A 5412-nucleotide genomic window follows, 5' to 3' on the forward strand; every position below is an offset into this window, starting at 1 on the left:
CTTATGTGACTGACTCCATCCCCAGAGCCTTGCTCACCTCAACTCATTTATGCTTTTTCCACTTGAAAATGTATACTCTTTCCATGTCATTTAATCCCGTTCTACAGCATCATTTTGATGGCTTTTTAATATTCCATTGTCTTGAGTTTTCAGAATGCTTTATGTCCCATCCCCCATTATTGGATATTTTTATTGTGGTTGACTCTCCTTTTTTAATTTATTTTTTAATAAATATTTTTTTTCTCTTTTCATTCCACTGTGCAGCTTGTGGGATCTTAGTTCCCTGACTAGGGATGGGATTGAACCTGTGCCCTTGGCAGTGAAAGCATGGAGTCCTAAACCACTGGACCTCCAGGAAATTCATCTTTATAAAAGGAACTTTTCTTTATAAAAATGTAGCCATGACTGAATCTTGTTAGTGAAATGTCTGCAAAGATGCAAACATCTTTAATATTTTCCTGAAGATAAGTTCCTAGATATGTAATTGTTACATCAGAACTCAGGCACGCATTGGGAAAGGCTTTTACGGTGTTTTGTCAAATGGCGTTCCTGAGAGAATGTGTTACTTAGCATCCCTACCACCAGCCCATGAGAGGGCCTGACTTTCTGTGTCTTTCCCGTCACAGAAAAGTGGTCCTATTTGCTTTCACATGTCATCTTTGGAAAATCATGAGGTAGGACATTGTTTACTGGGTCCTTGACTTTCTTTGGTCAATTGCTTGTCCTTGCTATTTGCCTGTTTCCCCCAAGGATTTATCTTTTCTTCATTTGTTTTTAAGAGTTCCCTGTATGTCATATGACACACACTTTCATCCTACGTACCGAACATGAATTCTTTTCTTTTGGCTGTACTTGCTCCGCGGTTTGTAGGATCTTAGAACCTGGGTCACAGGTAGTGAAAACGCTGAGTCCTAACCACTGGACCACCACAGAATTCCCCAGAATATATAGTCTTTTTAAAAAAACTTTAAACTTTTAATTTTGTATTGGAATATAGGTGATTAACAATGTTGTAGTTTCAAGTGAACAGCGAAGAGACTCAGCTATACATATACAGAACATATATTCTTTATATGCCACTTGTGTTTATATTTTGTTTATAGTGTTTTAATGTTCAGAGGGTGAACTATGTAGATGTCTCCATTATGATTTATTTCTTTGGAATTACACCAGGAAAGCTCTTTCTCACCACAGGATTATTTACTTATAATTTTTTCTAATTCAGTTCGTGACTTCTTAAATTTCACTTAACCATCTGGAATTCAGTTTGAGATGATGTAGAGAGCATGCTAGCTTTGAATCCTTTGTTCTAGAAACTCTGAAATGGGAAGATGAAATTACTGGGGGTGGGGGCGGGGGAAGGAAGCCTCTTCTCTCCTGTTTCTCTCTACTTGCATCTTGCATGCCTACCTGTCTCTCTCTCATTAGTATCTTTTCCTGCCCGAGTTCTTTTTGCTCTATCCTAACCGCTGTCTACTAACCCCAAGTCTATTTCTCTCTCTCTGTTTCCTAAAGTTTTTTCCCCAGCAATTCTTGGTTTAGTCAACCTCATAAAACATCTCAAAATGCTAGTAGGATTGACATAAACATGATAAGCTTGTCCTAGTGTTATTTTCGTAGTCCCAGTATATCATTTTAGACATCAAATTGTAGGTTTCGTCATTCTCCTTTTGCTTCTAATGGAAACAAAGATATATAAGTGCCACCAAACACTTAGCAATTAGAGCAATCAAGTGTTGGTGGTCATCATTTTTAGACAATGGTGAGAAAAAACATAAATTCCACATGTCTCTTATTTGTTGTATGTTTCGGGAAAAGTCTTCCCTACTTTTTCCATGAATTATAATTTGTTGTATTTTTTTGAGGAATGTGTGAATGTGGAGTCCTTTTACTTAAACATATGTTCCCAGGATTACAAGAATGTGATGGGAAGAAGACGCAGTTCAGACATAGGAAAAGGCTAGTTTTCTTGTTATTTTGGTAAAGTGTGGGCAAGGCAAAATTCCACAAATAAACATTTGGTTTCTGGTCTAAATGTCACAACTACTTCACCAGGGCAAATATTCAAACACAAGGACCCATGAACAGCCAAGACTCACAGAGCGTGATCTTGTGTAAGAATCCCAGGTCTGCAAATATCAACACGTGATCTGGCCTCGTGTACTCAGGCTCAAACTGTCTTTAATATTATGTGGCTTTAAGAAGGGCTGTGGAATGTTGAAGGCTTCCACCCAGTCAAGCATCATTCCGATTTAGAAATGTGTGTAACTGCCCCTAAATAGCCAAGTCACCTATAATTTTAGTAATTTCCTTTTACGTCCCTGGAGAGTGTTGTCATAAACACCTCGCCGGGCATTTTTGAGTCTTGAGTTCATGCTGTAAATAGCTGATGTGGGGTCTGGTGCTCAGTTATAATTTTTGTTTTGCCCTGAAAATGGGGCTGGAGTCCTTCCTTTTGTGTGCAGGGCTGACCCAGTGCAGGAGGAGGTGGAATGGTTCTCATTGATGTGTCCCCTTTGACCTTGTTTGTGTCCACTCCTCTAGCCCTAGCCCTTCAGCTGGTCCCAGTGGTGCTGGACCCACCATTGTCGAGATTACCCACACCAGCGTTGTAGGCAGGGTGCCGTGATGGTATTTCTTGAACCCTATACTTTCATGCATTCATTCATGAGGAAAAGAGACAATACTTCATTTCTCCTCCAAGGGTGGGAAGTCTATCTGATCTGGAAGACCAGCTCTAGACCATAGTTGTGCTTACTCAGAATGTTGAGAAGGATTCTGGGGCCACGTGTGTGTTCACATAGGTAAGAATCTAGACGTCGGAAGGGGAGTCTAACCTGCAGGGGCCCAGGATGGAGAAGCGGCAGCACAGATTCTGCAGCCTCTGCTCTAACAGTTCTGACTTCTCCCTCAGCCCAGATCTTTCTCTTCCGACATCAGAAGGGTTCTGTTTTGTGATTGATGGCTGGTTCTCTGGGGACCCTGCTGTTTACTCATTTTGCTGGAAGCTAATAGGAGACCCTTTCTGCTGCCAACTCTTTCTTTTTAGCAAAGAGCTCCTAAAGAGCTCATCAAGACCAAAAAGCAGCTCCAGGGACACCATGGTAGAGTGACGAGGGAACTCTGACTGTTTAGAATAAACTAGACATTATCAAAGCTTGTGGTGTTTTAAAGAAAATTATTTTAAGACTGACGTATTATTTTTCTCAACAGATATTCATGAGGATATAATACTTTGAGCAATCAATCTCATCAATATCAGTGAATTAATTTTGCTGAAGTATTGCAAAGTCCTAGATCTAAACTTCTTTGAGTATATCTTTAAATAGAATTTAAGGACCATATCTGAGTGTATACTCTGTTTTGCAGATAGAAGAAAAAAATCTCAAACAGCTAAGAAGGTACTCAGTTTTAGGAATCAAGCTCTTCTAGCATCCTGTTGGCAATAGCCATTGATACTGATGGACTGCAGAACTGCCCTCTATGCGCCTGTGTCTTTGACAGCATGTTTTTCCTCAAGAGTGTTCAGTTGCAAATGGAAAATGATTGTGTTTTGTGACACTTACCGGCATTTTAGTGCTAGTTAACTAAAATAGGTTCTTTCCTGTATGTGTGCATTTTGGACTGTCTTCTAAGCTGGAGTTATAGCAACAGAAATAGCTAACTTCCTCTAGACAGAAAAGAGAATTTAGAAGTAGGTCCCTCCCTTTCTCACCTTGGTTTGGTTTCTGTTCATCTTATCTTGAGGATTTTAAGACCCTTAGCTAAGGACACATTTTTCTTTGTTTGCAAGGAGCTGAGGATACACAGGAATGTATTAATAAAATGGGTACTAAGCAGTGTGGAATAGCAGTGTTAGGGAATGTAAAAAGGGCTCTAATTATGAAATTTAGAAATGAGGAGTCAACAAAAACCTCAAACCTACTGATGCAGAGCTACCTTGGGAGAATTTCAAGAGTCATTTGAGTTCTGGTTGGTCAGATAAGTAATTACCTTCATAGAGAAGTTTTGAGATGTGTTTACTGTTCAAGAAGAGAAACAAGGTGCAAAAATTTCACGGTCTAAAGGGATTGAAATCATAGAATCTGTTCTCTTATCACTGTGGAATTATGTTAGAAATCAATAGCAAAAGTTCGATAGCTAAGTTGAAGATCTCTCAGTAAGTGGCACATTGCACTTGCAAAAAAAAAATATGTGGGTTATTTGCAATTCATTCTTTATTCATTCACTGAATCAATAGATTTCCACTGAGTTTCTTCCATGTGTTTGTAATTATTGAGCTCTAGATATAAGATAGTGAGCAAGATCAACATGGTCTCTGCCCTCACGGAGGTGACAGCCCAGTGAATTTGATGGGCAACTCAATCAAATTTAAGAATTAAGAACCCTTAGTTCTTAGCAAAGAACTAAGCTAATTACGACAATTTATGAGAGGGATTGAACCTTGGGAGGCTGTCTTGAAATTGTGACACTTAAGCAACTATCTGAAAGGGACAGAATCAATGTGTAATGTGCTGGGGGTGGGAGAGCCCACAGTGGTACAGAGAAGTGCATTTTCAAAGACCCCGGACATTTGAGGAGCTCCATACAGGGCTTCTCCGGTGACTCAGACAGTAAACAATCTTCCCGCAATGCAGGAGACCTGAGTTTGATCCCTGGATCAGGAAGAAGCCCTGGAGAAGGGCATGGCAACCCACTCCAGTATTCTTGCCTAGAGAATCCCAGGGACAGAGGAGCCTGGTGGGCTATAGTCCAGGGGATCACAGAGTCAGACATGACTGAGTGGCAACACTAACATAGGAGAGTTACAAACAGGCAGGGCTGGCTTCATGGGCATGAGACCTGCACAGCCACTCGAGGCCCTGGACTCAGGGGAGCTCACGCTTGGGCCAGTGCTCTGCTGTTACCATCTTGAAATTCTTAATAATTTTTGAACAAGGAGCCCTGCATTTTCATAGGTGGTCCTGGCTGTGGGAGTGTGATCTTGACCCTATTTGTGATGTGTAGCCTTTGGAGGGTGTGACTCAAGGAGGGTCACCGTCCCAACTCCTGAAGGATGCTCTGGTTGCGATGTGAAGACTAGAGGGGAGTGGTGTCATGCTTACTGCCCTTTAGAAACTTACAGTATATCTGGTACAACAAAACTTGGCCAAGGGGTATTCTTAAAAGGAACACATTATAGGACTCTTTTGAAGAGGATCCTGAGAATTGAACAGAGGGTTAACAGGTTAACAGGTTAACAGGACATTTCTGAGTTGGGAAAGGTATCACCTCTTATATGTGTCCTTCCAGTCTTCTTTTCTCTGGGCTAAACACCATGTTTTTGCCTCTTCAACTCAAGCTCAATTTCTTTTTCTTTTCTTTTTTTTTTTAACTCAGAGAAAGATGTATTAAAAGCCATTTTTGAACTCT

The sequence above is a fragment of the Oryx dammah genome, unplaced genomic scaffold (assembly GCF_014754425.2).
Source record: "Oryx dammah isolate SB20612 unplaced genomic scaffold, SCBI_Odam_1.1 HiC_scaffold_8, whole genome shotgun sequence".
Lineage (NCBI taxonomy): Eukaryota > Metazoa > Chordata > Mammalia > Artiodactyla > Bovidae > Oryx > Oryx dammah.